This window comes from Grammomys surdaster, unplaced genomic scaffold (genome assembly GCF_004785775.1).
Source record: "Grammomys surdaster isolate TR1022 unplaced genomic scaffold, NIH_TR_1.0 214, whole genome shotgun sequence".
NCBI lineage: Eukaryota > Metazoa > Chordata > Mammalia > Rodentia > Muridae > Grammomys > Grammomys surdaster.
The window spans coordinates 3,044,973-3,065,247 of record NW_021604659.1 but is presented as its reverse complement, the minus strand read 5'-3'; the positions used below and the strand labels follow the sequence as shown (position 1 = coordinate 3,065,247).

At 46.4% G+C, this 20,275-nt stretch overlaps 1 protein-coding gene across 5 annotated transcripts in view; it reads right to left on the bottom strand.

Moving 5' to 3' along the window:
• Positions 1-20,275, bottom strand: part of Ctbp2 (C-terminal binding protein 2) — a 136,723-nt gene that overhangs the window by 80,010 nt on the left and 36,438 nt on the right. For all 5 annotated transcript variants that reach the window (XM_028772513.1, XM_028772516.1, XM_028772514.1 and 2 more), the window contains one exon: positions 15,690-15,792. The gene's annotated coding sequence lies outside the window, so the exon portion shown is untranslated. The remainder of the gene's footprint in view (positions 1-15,689; positions 15,793-20,275) is intronic.

The following is a 20,275-nucleotide window of genomic DNA, read 5'->3' as shown; positions in this document are numbered from 1 at the left end:
AGTTACACAAAGAAACTGTCTCGAAAACCAAAATAACCAACAATTAGTTAGTTAGTTAGGAGAATAGAGATGGTAGCCTTCCTTTTTTTTTTTTTTTTCTTTTTTTGGAAAGTGGATACTGGCTTCCACATCTGCTTGAAGCTATGAGGGATTCCCTTCCCATACTACCTTCTTCCAGCCTGCCTCAAAAGTACTGGACTAGACCCAGAGAGGCAGGCTCCTCGTGTACAGCAGCAGTCTCATCTCACTGGACTTAGCTCTTTGACGTGCAGGTCAAATACCCATCACATAAGTACAAGTCAGGCCCAGCACAGGCCTAGAGCAGAACAGAGATGGCTCATCACTCTGTAGCCAGCATCTATGTCCACGTAAGGCCTGAGAGGACAGATGGGGGAAGCTGCTGCTGCTGCTTCTGCAAAGTGCCAGGTGGGAGTATGGGCTTATTCATGTTCAGGAGCAGGGTGCTTGCAGAACACTCATCTTCATACACTAATGACACAGGTATTCACACAGCATACGGGGCCAGTGACCCTCAAAAGGCTAGGGTGGCAGTGTTGCGGTGCCCTGCTCCTCAGAGATCACTTCTTGTCCCAACCCCAGCACACACATATGCAGGCCTCGAAGGGTGACACCAGGTTAACTCTTGTCAAGTTTCTTCTGCCTTGGTCTGGGTCTTTCACCTTCAACTGTTAAATGCCCATCCGCCTAAGTATCTTGGCTATGTACTTCCACCTGCGGTTTCCGGCCTATCGGGGAAACAGCAGACAGCCTTGGTAAGTAAGGGAATTGTCACTGAAGAACGCTAAAGCCTAAATGTTCTTTCTAATTCTGCCTGCTGCCCGGGAGACCATTTTGCCACCTCCAAGTACACGGGACAGCCACCGACTGTGACAAATCCTATTTTGAGCAGACTTTCCGCATTGAAAAGCACAAAGGTTAAAGATGGCTTTGTGATATATTGCTATCCTGGGCACATTTTAAGACTCAGAGTCAAATACCAAAGCAGGAGAGACTGTTTACCACATTTAGGATTATACATGGTCTTCCCAATCACACAGGCCGCCCTGCCCCCACCTCCCCCCACACACAGCTGGGTGGGAATTCACTGACCTAATATCATTGGACAGATAATTCCTTGCCTTGGGGAAAGACTGGCAAAGCCCATGGCATCTGCCGTTTCCAATCTATGCTTGGGAACACTAACTAGGAGCTTGTGCCAAGAAGGGAGGGGGAGGGGTAAGTATCACAAATGCCTGCGACAGTGGCTGTATGTGAAAACTTAAAAAAAAAAAAAAAAAAAAAAAGAGCCGCCCCCAGCCTTGTGGGGAGTCACTGCTTTGCAGTCGAAAGCCCGGCATTTGATTCGTCTAAATCATCTCCAAGCCTGCATTAGAGAAAATAATTGAATTAAAGAGTTGCCATAACTCATTCAACTGAGATAAAACCCAGCCAGTGGGAAGCAAGAGGGCCACATAAAGACATATCTGCAAAGATTCACCATCTTCTCTTGATAGTAAAGGGTGTGTGTGTGGGGGGGGGAGCAATATAATATGGTTCAAAGGACAGATGGGACTTTCCTAATTGTCCCCAGATTCCTAACAGCAGGGGTGGTAACTAAGCGGTTTCAATTAAAAGTTAAAGAAACAGGGGAAGCAGGCGGTTAAGTTATGCCTGCTGCCGATATGCCTCTCCTCAGACTGAGGGATGCAGCATCCTGACTTCATACAGCCAAGTGTCAATGGCACATGAGTGGCGAAGCCATCCCAGCATGTCACCATGACAAGGTGATAAATAAATCTGTCTGTCAATGGCAGTCATGTGAGTAAAGGAGCCAGGCACCAGGCGGGAGGTGATGTCAGAGGCAGGGCCTCTGTGTAAGTGCCTTCCTCCCTCATGCCTCTGCGTCTGCCATGGAGGGTCAAAGAAGGAAGTGCGAGGACTCTAGGGCAGCCAGAGAACAGCCAGCCCTGCTCCGTCCTGTGGAAGGCCAGAAGCTGACTACTGTGCCACAAAAGGAGCATCACTGTGGAGCGGACTGCAACAGGCTTGAGCAAAATAGGAAAATGGGCCCACAACACATTCCAATACTCCTGACACCAGGGCGGCTCGAGCGGGAGCTAGGCTTACTCAGGGAACCTTGGGCAACGCCTGTAGTTAACCGACTGTACCTAGAGATTCCCAAGCTTCGACTAGGGACAGTGCCCACATCAGGCCCATAATGTCAGTCAGTGAGGCCAAAGTTGAGAAAGGTTCCCTTAAAAGAATCATGAAATTTCTAAGGAACCAGGAACCAGGAACTAGATGGGGTTGATTGCAGTCAGGTTCATTTTTTGCCGATGTGGAACACCAGAGACTTGCTACCTTGACAGGAGCATTGGGTCATCCTCTGCTACATCATGAATTTGGGGCCAACCTGGGATACATGAGACCCTGTCTCAAAAGAAACAAAAAAAAGGAGAATGGAGAACCAACACCTGGAGGCACACATGCTGTGACTGAAGCCTGTACAGGCACACACAAACACACACACACACACAATCATTAAATAAATGTAAACTATTTCTTCCTGATGAGACCAAACCACATTTGGTTCACAAGTCCAATATGGACCAATCACGAGCTCTTGCTTCCCAACTGGGAAGCAAAGACAATCTCTACAATCAAATTCCCGGCTAACAACAGACAATCAAGTCTAAAAGTAAGCTCTCTGTGCTCAGAAGGGAGGTGGCAGCCTGAGGCCACGGCCCAGGTTGAGTTATGGAGACGTGGCTCCTCTGACAGACTCTCGCAGAAGACAGTCCATCTCAGATGTGGAGAGACTGAGAAAAGGGTCGATGCAGGTAGGAAATACTAACATCGCCACACCAAGAAGCACTTCCCAGATACTTGTTTAGTGAAATTAACTAGTGGTTTAGTGCACACATGCATGGGTATGGGGGGGGTTGTCTGATATACAAGAGTGCCAGATTCCTTCAGAGAAATTAACATTTCAATCCTGTTTTTATCTAGAAGTCATTAAACTGTGCAACATGAATTATTGGAAGTGTGGCGGCGAATTAACTCTATTCATCAGCGAAGTCCAAACACTTTAGAGCGCGTCGGTAATGAAGAAATAGCTCGTATCCTATCTCGTCTCATTAAAGGAAACCAGTTCTGCCTCTCTCAGTATATAAAGCTGTCTTCTCCTCCTGTAATTTATATCGCCGTAAGCCAGCTCACATTCTAAACTATTACACATCTCCAATTAATTTTTGCAGCTTTTGCCTGAAAATTTAATGAGATAGTAGTGTATGAACCTGCAGACTCCCTGATGATGTGTGTGCTCCTGATTTTCACGTTCATGTAATAAAATAATCTGATCCAGACAGTATGAAAAAGCATCTCCCCTGGCCAGAGTGCTGGAGGTCATGTGTACAGCAGGGGCCCCACACTTGACTTATTCACATTCAATTATAAAATTTACTGGCCTCAAATTAAACTGGCCCTCCTTATCAGCCTAAGAGAACAGCATAAAGCCTGGTGGAATTATCACCTGGGACCATTTCTAGAAGCTTCTAAGTGAACGGTAACGATGAATGACTATTTCTCCAAGAGTCAAGTTCTCTGTGGGGCACAGAAGCAAAACGCATGGTGGCTTCTCACATCCAGCCCCCAGATGCTGCAAAGGCAAATGTGGTCTGAACACCAAAAACAAGAACTACTTTGTCCGGCCTCAGGGACTCTGCAGGTACACACATACCACTCCATCCAGTTCACACGTGGTACAGGTGTGTCAGGGTGTACACATACCCACGCTTGTTCTGTGATACTGAGTGTGTGCAGGTGTATACACGAAGGTTGTACCATCTCTGCCTGCATAAGCAAGCATGCCCATCCATACATTTGGGTATGTCTGAGCCTGTGTGCATCTGTGGGCATGTGAGCATGCAGCCACGTGAGCTTGTGTCTAAGTGTTTGCGCATGAGCGCATCTCAGTGTGCCTTCGGGAGTCAGGCGGAAATAACAGGTCAGAACTGGAGCTCCAATCCCGGTCAAGGCTCCCTTGTTACTGGCTTTTGTCAAAAGATCTAGATGCAGAAAGAGAAAGAGAGAGAGAGGGAGGGAGGTGGAGGCGGAGGCGGAGGGGGAGGGGGACGGGGAGGGAGAGAAACAATTGACAATGATAGCTGGCAGTCACTGTTCATAAAGGACCTCCCATGTTGTCTCTTTATTTTTAAGTTAGTCTGTACATGTGATGTATGTGTGTGTGAATGCAGAGGCCAGAGCAGCACACTAGATATCTTCCTATGTTACTCTCTAGTATATACATAGATAGGTCTCCCATTGAACCATCTCACCTTTTTGGCTAGGTCAGCTGGCCTTCAGACTATAATCTTCCATCTCTGCCCTCCAGTGCTCTCCCTGGCTTCTCACAAGAGTGCTGAGGTTTCTAATTCAGGTCCTAGAGCAAACTCTATTAGCCACTAGGCCACTTCTCTACTCTCCCCACCCCCAACCCCCCCCTCTCTTTTTTTTTTGTTGTTGTTGTTTGTTTGTTTTTCGAGACAGAGTTTCTCTGCATAGCCCTGGCTGTCCTGGAACTCACTCTGTAGACCAGGCTGGCCTCGAACTCAAAAATCCGCCTGTCTCTGCCTCCCAAGTGCTGGGATTAAAGGCATGCGCCACCACTGCCCAGCCCTATCTCTCTTTCTTAAACAGAACCCAAACTCCACACAGAGGGAAGTACACTGCCAGAACCAGAGTGTTGAGTGTTCTGGGAAAAAAGTTGCTGGGCCTTGGGAAGCAAGAGGCAATTCCCTCTTATGCTGCTCATGGGGTGCTGCTGTCAGTACCCCCTCAGTGGTCACTGAGAATTAACACTAGTCTAACAATGCACATACAGGCTGAGCACGGTGGCTACGGTTGTGGTCTTTGCTGTGACTTCTGGTTGCCCCGAAAGCAAAGACCTGGGGGAAAAAAAGGACAGAATTCTGAAAAGTTATGCCCAGAGTAATCCTGGGGCTAAAGGTAGATGGTGGAGGGACAGACAGACAGACAGACAGACAGACATTAGGTGAGCTGCCCTATTACGGTGATCCACCTGAAGCTCTGGCAGTCACCCCTACCAGTCTGGATATGTAAAGAAAAAAGTTCTAAACTCCATGCAGTAATTAGAGGCAAAGTAGAAAAAGCCATCCAGAAACTTGTGGCCCTCAGCTTCCAATCCCAGATTACATTCAAAGTCCTTATGTGAGAAGAAGTAGAAGACCTAGGCCTGCTTCAAATCCCACCCCTGTTCCTGCCTAGCACCATGGAGTCAGCATGTCTGTTCACTAATCAGGAATGCATAGGTTATAATCCCAATCTTGCAGTCTGCACCACATACACAGGCCACGTGTGTGTCCAGCTTGTAAACACACAGATAACTTTTAAGAGCTAGTGGCTGAACCACTCTGGCTATTCAAAAAAAAAATTTTTTTTTTTGTTTTAAATTCTCCTTCCCACTTGGCTTTCCTGGCCAAGAAAAGCATAAAAGTCCAACATTTTACCTTCCTTGGAAAGTACACACCACCTCTAACTCCAACTGAGCTGCTGTGCACCATCCTCTGTGCTACTGTCTAGAACCTGCCCTGGACCCACAGAGGAAGAAACTGTTCCTTCACCTCCAAGGAAAGCCAAGTCTCGATGCCTAGAGGAGCTATCAATGAGTTTGTACTAAGCAAGACCTTCTGAGTTGCCCAAAAAACCCTGGCTAAATGGGATTACAAGGAAAGAGCACTCCAAGGATGAAGCACCTCCAAATAGTGGGAGCATCCCCAGGACCCCTACATGGGTCCATAGTTACTATGACTGAGCCCACAGCTGCAGGCTGACCTGGGTAGTTGTCTAGCCTCTTCTTTAGAACCAACATAACCCATCCCACTGTGGCCAAAGGCCTCTTGAAAACACAAATCCATATGGTCATAGGCCCAGGTCAAGCACTAGTAAAGAGGACCATCAAGTTTGACAGGGCTGAGCCCTGGGAAGACATAGCAGGCCTCCCCACGATCATGTGAACGAATCAAATCTTTGCCTGCTGATGAACAGAGGCTATCAACTGTGTTACTGGCACACACAGATGTCTGTTTCTAAAATCCCCAAATAGACCAATTAGCATATTATAAAGAATTTACTTCCATTTTCCCTTGACAGATCATAAAAGCCAAAACACAATGCTCAGTTTGAAACTGACAAGTGTACATAGCAGGAGAGTCAGGCTTAGCAGCAGACAGCAGCAAAAGAAAACGGTATTTATAATGATTAGACACCTAATTAATTCTAAGAGTAGAATGTCAAAAGCTATACATGCATGTCTTTGGTTACTGAAGCTCAACATCAAACAAGTCACTTGTACTGTGTGACGGGGAGCCTTAACACGCTCCCTAACATTTGCCTGGAGGCTGCTGTACTGGCTTTCTGGTAAGCTACTGGGGATGTATATAGGAAAGTAAGGGAAGGGATGGGGAGATAGCTCAGCTAGTAAGGCATTCTGTTTGCCTTACAAAGCCTGGGGACCAGAGTTTGAGTCCTCAAAACCCACGTAGAAACATGGTGGCATGTGTCTATAATTTTGGCACTGGAGAGGCAGAGACAAGAGGATCCATGTGCTAACCAGCCAGCCTCACCTACATGGGAAGTCCCAGAGAGTAAGGGATTCTCTCAAAAACAGAAGACGGTGTAGAGTGGCAAGGGTTGTCCCTTGGCACACATACAAGCATGTGTCTGTGCCTGCACAAACATGTATGAGCATACACACACCGAGAGACAGGGGGAGGAGGGAAGGAGGACGGGGTGTAGGGTAAAGAGCCAGGAACACACAAAATCCCGAGTAGCAGATTTTAAAATTAAACTAAGCTTAAATAGACAGAATATGTAAATATTAACAGGGTTCTAGGATGTGTGTCCATCCCCTACCGTGGCAATTAACTCAGTGTAAAGGAAGAAATTCTCAGGCTCCTGTCATGTGAGAAAATCCAAAGCCTTTTGTGTTTCTTCAACTTGACTGTGGAAGGGGGAGGGGGAGGGACAGCGGATAATGCTAAGACAGACAAAGGTATAATAACATTATTATTCTCTGAAACTTTAAGCTTGCTCCTTTACTTGTGTGTTTCGACGTGACCCTTTGGGGGATGTGGTGGGGAAGAGAGCACAAGAGTAAGATGTGAAACCGAAATTAAGTTAATACATGCAGAGCTGTCCTGCTGCATTCTTCTAGAATTCTCTTCCTAGATTGCAAATCAAAATCTGCATTTAAATAGAATTTTTTTAATGTAGAAAAGAGGAAGCCCTAGGGCACAAGGTATTTCATTCAATACCTATGGGCACAACATCGCATTCAAAATGAGATGTGGCATTTTCAAAGTTACTGACTAGATCACACACTCCCAGATTGTATAGTTATTACTGTTTTTACTAAATTCTTCTCTTAATAAGTACGTTTCTTTTACGGCCAGGGCTGTTAATAAAAGTAACTTGGTATTACATCATTCTATCAATTTAATCTTGAGAAAAGATTGCACGATCCCAGATCTCAAAAGCTGTGGGCTCTGATAATTCTAGCTATTATTCAGCGTGAAATTCAAACAGTCTGAATTCATTAACGTTCGTTGTTACAAATCTGCATTTTTAGACTTTGCCATAAAATGCAGGAGTCCAAACCCAGTGACCTGAATCTAACAGCCTTTCATGTCTAGTGGTGGGTGCTCACCAGTGTTTCCCCGAATGGCTCTCAGATAAAGCCCCATCTCCCAGCCCGGGGAAAGATGGAGGGCTGCAGTAGACCTCAGATCCTGCTAACTATGAGTTGAAGGTATCCCCTCCCAGTAGTTCAAGTGTTGGAGGCTTGACCCTAAATTCAGATGAGATCATGTATTTGGAGATGTAGCCTTTGAGAAATAAGCAAACATCAGGGAAGGCTACGAGGGTGGTGCCCTGTGGTGGTTTGAATGGCTCCATGCCCTAACCACCTTGAGAGAAGGACTCCCTTACCCTATGGTGCACAAGGCAGTGCGCTCTAATGACTGGGTTTCTAGGATCCTTGGCTCCAAGCAGATGGAAATAAAGAATTTTTTTTCTTTATAAGCCAACAGTCTTTAGTATACAGATAGAAGTTTCAGACAAATTGTGGGGTCTCAAGCCATCAAGAGGGGCACGAAGGATGCACATTGTTATCAGGTAGGTAGGTGTCCGCTCTACTGCATACACCCATCACAGGAACAGGTGCCAGCAAATTCCCACAAAAGTGAGCAAGAATTAGACTAGAACCCAGAGACATCCCAAACCTGCCACTCCTGGGTGAAGACCACAAGGCTGATGAGAAGGAAGGACAAATCCCATCCCCTAAGTCTCACAAAGAAAACAATCATTCTACATTTTTTGTTGCCTACTAAGTTTTCATTATCATTGACCACAGGTGCTGACAACTTGGAGAGCTTTGTCTCCAGATGGGGCAGCCCCCCCTATGCTGAATCCATGGCCCTGCATGTCCTGCAGCTGCTACTGACAATGGACCTTATCAGGTACTAAGACCTCCTCAGTTCACGTTCATGGAGTCCTAACTGCATGGAGATTAACTCCACTGGTAGTGTAGGGACTAGATCTCAGGAATTAGGCTCAAAACCCGCTTACTTTTCCCAAGGCAATTGCCATCAAAGAAATCAACGTCCAGCTATCCAGAGTTTCTTAGCCACAGTATCAGGACTCTGCCCCTCTACCCTCACCAAAGCCTTGGAATTTTTACCTTCCCTTGCAAACACAAGACAGAGCAGCCAAAGTCCCTGGGGCTGCTGGAGAAAGACTGTTTGGGTGCAATTCCACCAAGCACCCGAGCTGTTTCCTGGCCAAGTCTGATGCTATGTCAATCTGCTCTGTTTAAACAGAAGGCTTTATGGCTTAAATCAGTCCCATAAGCCCAGGGGAGACCAAGGCACAAATCAATATGGATATTCCTTCCTAGAGAAGGCTGCAGCCCGGCACTGCGGCTTAGAGGTCAACCTTGGCTGTAATTAGGGAGAGGCAGTGGGTAGCAATTCAATCATGAAAAGCCCCAGTACCGTGTGCTCATCCAAGTGAAGGTTTCAAACAAATGTGGGACTGGGCTGTCAGTTACACCTCGGAAACACAAGCTTCCAGGCCTCTGATGGTGACAACACAGGCAGCTGCCGTCCCCTGAAGGAATCTGATAATCATCTGGGTTTCACTCTCAAGGGATCCAGGACTTAGGGATGCAGAAAGTCACTTAAACAGCTGTGCTGTCTTCATGGTCACTACTTGGATCCAGTCCCAGCAGAACCATAACACCCCTCATTTATGAGGTAGCACAGCATCCCCAGGGAGAGCATAGGTAGGCTCTCCACACGGAGTTCAGACTCCCAACCCTACCTACATGCAAGAAGGCAAGTCATGCCTCTACTTTCTGGCTGTGGAAAGTACAATTTTAACCCAATTCCCTTTCAGATAGTCTCAGTTCGTTTTGCTCACCTAGAAGAATCAGAAGGGGCAACAAGAGACTATCAGAAGAGACGCAGCAGTCACCACAGGAGGCAATAGGCCATATCCTGCATTCAAGGAACTTTGGTAATACAAGCATGTGGGAAGGGTAGGGGTGCCTCAGCAGTGACCATCCCAAGTAATGTTTCTAAGAATGCCAAGCTACGGGCTGTCAACACTGCTGGAGACAGTCTCAGTCACAGTTTCCGTGGGATGGGACGCCATCCCTCTCCAGTGAGTCCTGTCTGCGCTAATTACCAAGTCCCTGGGTTATGGAAGTGGATTGTGTCTTAACAGTTAACACTCTGACTGAGTGCTTGAGAGAAAAAAAGAACAAGCCTAACTTGGACTCTGGGACCCTTCTCTAGAGTGACGCCAGACAAATCCAGTTATCCCCATGACCTGAGCAATCAACAACATGCTTCTGATTCATTCTCTGAGGAACTTCAGGGGCACCAGCCCAGGGCAATACAAAAGTCTTTATGAAAGACTTTCCAAAGGCTGTGCAGTTTCAAGGCAAGCAGGGAAAACATCACCTAAGCCTTTCTCAAACCCATCCACTCACAGCACAATGGCATTTGGAGAACTCTAGTCTTTCTCCGAGTGCATCACAGAGAAGGATGCCAGAACCGAAGCCCATACAGCAGGATGGAATGAGAACACCCTGTGAGGCTGCCATTACTGACAGTAAATACAACTGTGGAAAATGGGAATTAGATACCACTATTGGGTGCTCTGACTGGCTTCTCCAGTCACAGTTTTTGATCAACTGTTTTGGGTTTTAGAGACAGGATGTCTTTGTAAAACCCTGACTGTCCTGGAACTTCTCCCTCTTTAGCCCAGATCCATCTACCTGGAGAGCTGGGATTAAGGGTGTGTGCTACCACCACCTGGTGTTTTATTTTAATCCGTGCCCATCTTGCCCATTAGCAATTTTCCCTAATGTTCTTACATATGCGTGTGTGTGTGTGTGTGTGTGTGTGTGTGTGTGTATGACTGATTAATTTTAACAGCTTCTTCGACTTAACCCCACATGTTGATGCTATTTCAACAGCCCACAGCTGAGAAACCGGATTTGTCTGCTCCTCATGCTAAAAGAAAACAGCCATGTTAAACATGTATAAATGTCACTATTGAGGCCACTTTGCAGACCAAGTCCAGAGACATGTCCTCCTTCCCTTCATGAATGGTCACTCACATAAGACATTCTCATGGACTACCGCACCCTGAAAGGGCAAATTACACAGCATTTTCTTTTTAAAGCCTGCTATTTATCCTTAGCTGGTATAAGTCTAAGGGAATTATCTTAATTACTATGTGGAAAGAATGAATTGCAAAATGTATTTAGTTAGCAGGAAGACTTTATTTGTAAGCAGCTTGGGGCCAGGTGGGAGTCTTGAAGTTTGCCAAAAATAAACGAGTCAATCAATAAAGAGAGTAAGTGTGCTAGACGGGGGTTAGGCGGACGCAAAGGGGAAGGATGGAGCCATGGTCCAATAGCATCCTCATGTCAGACCCAGACAAACATTAGGCTAAGCCCAGGTCTAAGAGGGCATGGGATTCCTGGTAGTTCTTGGAACACTGCTTTGGAAAATGCACTTGACTCTCTTCTCTTTAAGCAAACTGAAGACAGAGACCTGAAACTGGGTTTTGGTGTTTTGGGTTTTTGCTGTTGATGTTGTTGTTGTAAAAAAAATAATCTCTTGGGCTATCTAAAGCTAGAGGCACTGTGAAGATCTCATTAGCATTTATAGTTATTCTCCAAGTTCAAATTTAAGCCCTACTGTTCTCTAAGCTGGGCATGTCCAAGCACATCATGGAGGAGGTCCTGCCTTAAAAATCAACTCAGAGTGACTTAACCTGAGACAGTATTTAAGGCAGGGAAAAACAAAAACAAAAAACAAAACAAAACAAAACAAAACAAACAAACAAACAAACAAAAAAACCCACAGAGGCTAGAGAGATAGCTCTGTAGTTAAGAGCACATTTGGCCCCCAATACCATGTTTGGTGGTTCACAAATGCCTGTAACTCCATCTCCAGGAATTCCCACTCTCTCTTCTGGCTTTTGTGGGTACTACACACATATATACAAAACCCGCACTTGAGACACACACATATATACAAAAATGAAAAGAAAAACAAGTTGTTAAAAGTAGATGTTACTTGTTCTCTCGTGCATTCATGAATAGTCACAAAGCCAGCAGCAATGATGATAAACCGTTCACAGAAATAACCCCCTTTCTGCTCTATAAACAGTGGAACACTTCATCTGAAATCCAGCTCCAATTTTAATAAGAAAGCTCATTCTCCTGCCTCCTTATTTACACATTAACATATACATCTGTAACCCCAAACTTGACAACAAACAAAAATATGATTTCTCCCAAACAAATCTGATCCTCTAACCACACCCTTTCTACTCTCCGGAATCCAAGCTCCAGCCTCAGGCAAAGGGCAGTGAGGGGTCACTGATACTTGCATCTAAAATCCCCACAGAATGAGTCTGTGGCTCCTAAACCTACAGGGGAGACCTCGGGTGGACCACAGGCCTGCGTGGACTTCGTGTCTGGCTTGTTCAAGTCTCCATGCAGCTGGCTATAGAGGAAGAGAGAACATAAGTCCACCCAAAGCCAGCCCTGAGGAAGCATTCTGAGGCTAGCCTCCATTCCCTGTGAACCATGCACTGGTCTCTCATAAGCTTAGGCATGACCTAGTGCCATTATACACTTGAGAAATGAACCTTTAGGAAGATCAAAGGCCCCAGAATGTTCTCCCTGATTACAGAATTTCCCTAACACTGGCAAAGCTAATCAAACCACTGCAAAAAGAGCCTGGGTTTGGGAAGATACCACCACCCACCTCAGCCCAAGATCTGCAGAAGGCTCTCCACAGGCAGATGAGTAGATCAAAGAGTTTAGTTCCTCACTGATCCCAAGGTCTATAGATTAGGATACCCCCAATTCTGCCTGAAGGCTCACAGACAGATCAGCACACAGAGAGTCTCAGTCCTGGTCACTGGACTCTTGAGCAAAGAGATGGCTGTATCTCTACCAGTGTCCAAATTGTGTATGCCCATATCAGAAGACAGGTGACTGACTGTGGGCTCACTGGCTATGCTAAATGAAGCCAGCCAGGAGTCATTTTCTGGAGGGCCCTGCAGCAGGAATCCCATGCTGGCAGAGAACCCTGGAAAACAGAACTCTGCCCCATGAGTGACAGAGTGAAAATCTGTTTCCTCTTCAACCTTGAATAAACCCAACAACTAGATGGAGCAGGAGGCAGAGAGAACCAAACCCACCAGGAGAAGCAGGGAGCCCTGGAGTGATATAGATCTTGTAATCTAGGCCCATTCAGGAAGTGACACTTGGACTCTCCCAGGAGGAAGAAGTGTGTTTTTCCCTAACACTTCCCGTTTAGTCTTGGGAGTGGCTACAATGTGCTTGGCTTCCACTGGGAAAAATCAAGTTCAACAGAAACCAAGGCTCCAGCTTCAGTCTCTTCCACAAAGAGGGAGTCCACTCCTTCTGTCCAGCACGCCCATCCTCACACCCAACTCCTTGCTGCTTACAGACTTGCACATTCCCCTTCTGGCTTTTGGCTTCCCACCCTGACAGCCTGACCTAACACCTACAGCAGGACTGCATTCCCTTCAGTAGCCACTGGGACATTTACTGGTGCTAGCTACTACCGCCCAGGACCCTGAAAACTATCCACATTGACATCACAGCCTTTGGATCTCAGATTTGGGCATTTGTTTCCCATAAGGCAAGGTCTGTCTGTTATTATCTGGTTTTCATGAAAGAAAGGTAAGTTCCTGCCAGAAACAGACTGGAAGAACTAAAGTGGTGACCTCGCTTGATACCACTGGATAGCTGACACTCAGCTCCGGTCAGCCTGGCCTGGCTCGGATGACAGACCCTGGCCCTGGTTCATAAGTCCCTTTTCTACTACACAGAGTGACCAGCACTGTTACCTCTAATGGCCTCTCCCAGGGGTCCAAATCTGTATCATGGTCTGTCAAAATACAGGGTATGGGGCTGGAGAGATGGCTCAGTGATTATGAACATTTTCTGCTATTGCAGAGGGCCAGGGTTTGGTTTCCAGCCCCCTCACAGCAAGTCACAACCATCTGTAACTCTAGTTCCAGGGGGACCTGATGCCCTCTTCAGGCCTCTGAGGTAACCAGGCAAACACCCCTAAATAGAAAATACAAAAAAAAAAAAAAAAAAAAAAAAAAAAAAAAGAAAAGCAGCATGCCTAAGCGGCCAGCTCCAGCTCCCTAGCTCCCAGGGCTCTGATAGTGTTTTATATAAAAAGAGCTATGGGCTCTAATGTACCTTCCATTCTTTTTACAGATATTTACAACACTGCTGCCTTTCCAAACTCCAAGAGTATATTTGATGATTATCCATAAAATAAACCAAGTGTCCCTCTGAGGAACTACTCTCCAGCCAAGGAGCTCCCTGACCCACGTAAGGTTGCATGTCCATTTGTGGTAGGTACTTCCAGTTCCTGGATGGACCTTCAACACTGCAGTCCACTGTGACAAGAAATCATGGCAGGAACCTGGAGGCGGTAACTGAACAGAGGCCATGGAGCAGTGTTGCTTACTAGCTTGCTCATCATGGTTTGGTCAGCCTGCTTTCTTATTATGCCCAACACGGAGGTGTTACCTCCCATTAATGGGCTGAGCTCTCGTTCACCAATCACTTAATTTAATTAAATGTCCCTCAGGTTTGCCTTTCCAGCAAACTCTAGCTTGTATAAGTTGACATAAAATAGCCAGAGCTGAGCCTACTGGGCTTTCCTCATAGTCCCCCAAAGAAGGGTCATGGATACTCTTATGTCCATCACCCTCCCTGCTGCTATGACTGGTAATTGTCCAAAAACCACCAAGCACTCCTGTGTTAAGTGAATGCCTGCCCACTTTATCAAAGAATGTCTGGGAAAGGTAAACCAAATCTTTAAGAGGGCATGCAGGGCAGGAGTGGGTCATCTCAGCCAACTTATCCTCTTCCTTCCTCCATGCACCCCAAAGTGATGTTACTTGCTGACAGGGACTAAGCTGAAGCTGTATCTGGGAGCCTAGGACTGGGCTGGCTATACTGGTCTTGCCTCATGAAGAAGAACGGGATTGGCCCAAGCAGAGTCTCTTTCAATCCACAACACTATAACCACCCTCTGCCATTTTGTTCACACTTAAGACTCAACTTGGTCCCCTGGGGGTCACCAGTTGCTGCTTACAGAAGCTAAGAAAGCAGGGTAGAGACCACAATACCAGCTGTGACTGTCCTGACCACAGCTCGAACCTCTAAACTGCTGAGCTATGCTCAAGATTGACTCCCTGTTTTTGAATGACACTGTTAGTTCTAGGGGAAAATAAAAATTTTTTTAAAGCAAGGGTTGGGGTGTGTGTGTGTCTGTGTGTGTGTGTGTGTGTGTGTGTGTGTGAGAGAGAGAGAGAGAGAGAGAGAGAGAGAGAGAGAGAGAATATCCTATCAATGAAGTTGATTTTTGAGCAAGACCCCATTTTTTGTGTACAATATGTACACAACGGCTAGACGCACAATGAGAGGAAACTAAGAATCAAGCCTCACTGCTAGTGCAGGACTGAGCCATGCCCGATCAATAGTCTCTTTGCCACATCCCTCCTCCATCTGCACCCACAGTTCCCATTGACTCTCAGGGAAAAAAAAGTCATTAGATGCACAAGACATCCCCAAGGCTGCGACTCCAAAAGCATAAGCAGCGCTGCCATTGCCAGCCGGCCACTACCTTTTAACGACGTCCATCTACCACCCTACAAAGTAACTGGATGGCAAGAAACCATCTCCTTAATTCATTTTTATTCTTTTTAATTAATACGTCGAGAAGTCCTCCCATCCTGGAGTTTCCTTGTAGGATAATTTCCGCTGACTTATCTCCAGAGCAGCAGCAGCAGGGATCTCTTGCCACTGGACTGTATTGCTTCAGAGTTAATTACATGTATTTTGCTTTTGATAAATGAAAATACCAGATGCAATTAATTGAAAGACAATCAATATGCTCCTGCCATGAGACGTCCCAGGGAGGCATCCAGAGGCTGCCAGTGGTCCATAGTCATCTGCTAATTGAAAACACCTTCCAAAGGGGATTTTAGAAAACTCGACTTTTACCTGGAGATATTTTACAGTAACTCACCAATAGAAATGCGTCCACAAACTCTACAGCTCGCTCGATGGGCTGTCCGTCTTTTTCAGGAGGTGCAGTTCATCGACTCGCAACCATTTACAGTGATGAAGCCCTGCAAACACAATGGATGGAGTCAGCGAGGATACAGCACTGATCTGTTTACAGCCAGCCATTCTTTAATTGCATTTTCCCGATGCCTTCAACTCAAAGCTACCAGGTTATTAAATGGTTTCATTAAAAATACTATCTGTCTTGCTGTAGCCGCAGAGCTGATCAAATTAAACAGTAGAGCACCAGAACAAATGGACCCTTTCCATCCACTCTGACACAAAGCCAAGAGTGCAGAACCAGAAAGGTGATAGTGTCATCGGCATGAAAATGTCACTTGGCTTCCTTTATAGGGCCACATAGCACGCCAAGGGACTAAACAATCAATACCTCCAAGCAAAAAGTGTTAGCAAGTGTTCTAAGAAACACAGAATTATAAAGTGCATTTCATAAGCTCCTGGTTTATAAGTGCTATTAGCATAAATGCTGACAACTGCTAATCTACTGGAACTCTGATGAACGGCTGCCGCTGTCCATTAATAGAAAGCATTTTAACTCACTACTGAAATTGATTACCCAGTTAAGAATTCAATCCTAACGTTCAATAAAATTGCACTTTCTTGGCAAATGCAATATGAAGCTAGGTATTGCATTAAACAGCACTCACATCCATTTTACCCAGGTAGAGCAGGGGGAAATATATGGTACTATCCCAGTCACCTGACCTGCTGCTCACACAGGCAGGGCGGCGGCAGCAGGGGTGGGGTAGTAAAGTCAGTCCTGTGGCTGAGAGAAAAAGGCAACATCTGGCCTGAAAGCATGGCCAGGTAGGTATCTTTCTGTATGGCTTTTCCATGAAGATGGAATTCCACCAGTGGGGGTTGCTATGCAACTACAGAGCTCACACAGGAAGGCACCCTGCTAGAGCCACACTTTTCAGACATGAACTCTAGCCAATAATCTTAACCAGTCTGCCCTCTCCCCCAAACTCACCAGTTAACCTGGTCAATATATTCTCACAATCACCACAAACAAACAAACCACCACCACACACTAACAAAAGCCATAAAATCACTAACTAGCTTATCAATCAGCCATGTTTCCCACCATACAAATGTGGGGGTCAGGGAGGGACTGTCTACCTCCGGACTGCTAGGATAAAAGGCATGCAGCAAGATGTCCTACCCACTCCAATCTGAAGATGCACTAGGTTGCTGACACAAGACTCCTCATTGAAAACAAGGAGGCCTGGCTAACAGGCAAAGCAGCAGTTCACTGCCCACTGCATCACCACCATCTTACAAACCAAGTACCCAGTTTAAGTACGGTAGAGTAATGTAGACATTCCAGGCTCTCAAGTGTCAGGAACAGAAGAATATACACAGCTTTGAGTAGTCTAGAGACTCCAATGACAGAGGCCCACCCCATCCAAAGAACCATCTGTGGTGGCAGCACTAGTTACCTATACATCTCTACTCCTATACACCCTTTAAAGCCTATCTCATGGATACCTTCCCTTCTCATTAGTCAGTGTTCAATAAGTATTATTTAATCTCTGGACATAGGAGGGAACTGAGTATTAATTATCAAAGCAGTTAAACCCTGTGTAGTATGGCTTGTCCTAGTTGCCAGAGAATTCTTCTCCCCATTTTCAATTATTTGTTCGGTACACTACAAAATGTTTATGTCTCTGTCTCTCTCATACACACACACTACATACGTAAGAGTGTGTGTGTGTGTGTGTGTGTGAATAATTTCCAGGTGTAGTGGTCAACACCTTTAATCCCAGCACTTAGGATGCTGAGGCAGGAAGATCTGTGAATTATTGGCTACAGAGTGAGACTGTGTCAAAAAAAAGCCTCCTGAAGCATAAAGAAATAACACACCCTCTTGACAAAACTGGCTCTTTCAGAAGTAAGTGGGTGAAATGCAGTCGGTCTAATGTTTCTCAATCATGAGCCAGGTCTGAGGAAAACAGAAACACTCTACACCTGCCTAATCTTAGTAGGTAGTGGCACAGGCTGGATAGTTGACAGTCCATAGTTAGTGAGGGAGGAATGCAATTGCGCCTCAAAGAGGGCTTCATGGAGGAGGCGACACTTGGTGGAATTTCAAGCTGGAGATTCGGAAGAGCCTGTAGCCTTCAGGCAGAGCAAAGGATGACAGCTTATTTAGTGGATTAAAAATGTTAAAAGGCTTGGAAGACTGTCAGACTCTTTCAGGCAAGTACCCATTGTTACTTGACGGTTGGAAGAGGTACTACAAAGAATGGAGCTACAGAACGCCTATGAATTCACACACTTGTTTCAGCAGATACTTGCTGACAGTGCAGCCTTGAGTGGTGCCCTGAGGATGCACCAGGGGAAATTTTCTTGGCAGGTTTCTCTAAGAACTTCCAGGAGTATATACAGCCACACAGAGAAATGACTTAGCTGATTAAGATCACCGCTGTTCCTAAAGCAGGGACCACAGGATCCCAAGCAGCCTCAGTACAGGCATGCATGACAACCTTTCTTGCCTCAGCAAGGGCCCTGCCCACCTGGGAGGGGCAGCCCAACTAACCTCTACCTTCCTCCTCTTCCACTTGGGGTCAAAGATAGCATGTGCTGCTGCACACTGGCCTGCAGACATGAACTGAACAGGAGGCACCATGGGAATTTCCACTAGCCCAGTAAGCAGAGAGAAGGGATGTACATACTTGGGGCTGAGGGTCAGACAGGACATCCAGAAATAAATGGGGTTCAAGGGCCAGCAGCTGAAGTGGTGCAGTCTCTTCTACTGAGCTCAGCTTTCTGGGTCCCATGGTGATCCAGGTCCTAGGGCTGTCATGGTTCCCGAATCACTACTTTGAGTATCATGTGCCTGGCCCACTAAGTATATAAGACTACTCTAGGAAGGCCTGGCCCACTGGGAATGAAACAATGTGTTTTGGTTGTTTCATGGGGGAAAAGCCATGTATACAACAGTCCACTGCAGGGCAGAATTAAGTAGCCCATATCAGACATACAAAACGTGCCAGCATGGTGCCATCTGGGAAGGTCTGGGATGCTGTCACTTTTGAGCAGGCAGGATCTCAATTCCATCAACCACTGCCTTCGTAATGAGCAAGCCACATTAATTAACTCGGAAACAATTTCCCTTCATCGAGGATGAACATGATCCTGTAAATGAATTCTTCTGGTGTCCTTCTGGTGTCACCACACTTAAGGTCAACCTATCCTACCTGAGAGGTTCAAGAGTGTCAACTCCAAGAAAGACAACATCCTTTGGGCAGTACTTTACATAGCCAGGCTTTGTGGAATACAGAAAACTGAGGAACAGGAAACATGTTCGGCTGGCTTTAGGTTGTATGCATGCAAAAAGCTTCAACAGCTGTATCTTGAGGAACTCTTGTCTTCAAATAGGACAACCAGTGACAACTATAGGCAAGCCTTGGAACACCCTAAGTACAGAGAGTAAAATAGTGTCCCAGCGCTGAAACAGGCATGGCCATTGAAACGCCCAAGCCTCGGCCGTGTCGCCACAGACTACTAGGTGACAGGAAGTCCTGGGAGACTCGAGGGGGTGCTGGGTGACAGGAGCACCCCCACCTCGTTGGCTCCTAGAAGGAGGGGGAGGGCATAGCAGGTGGGGAATCTTGGCAGTCACTGGAAACAAGGAATGCCCCTTAATTATTAGGATCTGCTAAGCATGGCTGCTTGAGGCCAAGTTTTAAAGGGAATGAAAGTCGGACCTATGAACATCAACGATGCACACACCGATGTCATTTTGTGATCTCAACCTGAGTCGCCACACCCAAACCTGCCCAGTTAGCTAGGAAAGAAAAGGGAGCTGCTGTGACCAACCTGACCACAGGCTCCCCAGGATGGGGTGGAAGGCAGCGTCTATAGGAGCTTGGAGGACTACAGACAGTACAACCATCTCCACGTGGAAGGGGGGTGTGAGGAATGCCTGTCAACAGATCAGGAATCTCTGAAAACCAGCATAGCTCAAAGAAGTCTGACCCCCAAAGTCGTCAGCAAAAACCGACTAGGGCATCTTTCAACCTCTACCTAATCATCACCTAAAGGTTTCTCACCTCGGACCCATCATTCCAAACAGTACCCAGGTCAAAAGGACCAATGAGGACCAAGCTAATGTTTGAGAGATTCAGGAACCTGCAAGGAAGAAGTAGATACAAGAGAAAGCCCAAGTTGAACCAGCAAGTAATTGAACCAGCCTGAACCATCCTGTCCATCATGGCAGTAGGAGGCTACCCAAGAACCTTGGCACTAGGCACCCACCAACACTCAGCTGAACAAAGGACAAGGGGCATAGAGTGGAGTCCACATAGCTGCCTCTGGATGTCTGGGGTACAGACTGCCACTATAACAAGATGGAACCTGGACACCATCCTAAGCTTCCGAGTAAGGCTCAAGGACAGGGAGAGAAGTACGATGGGAAGTGTCTTCAGGGCAGCGTTCTCACACAGCCATTGGAGTCTGCAGGGCAGAGTTCTCACACAGCCATTGGAGTCTGCAGGGCAGAGTTCTCACACAGCCATTGGA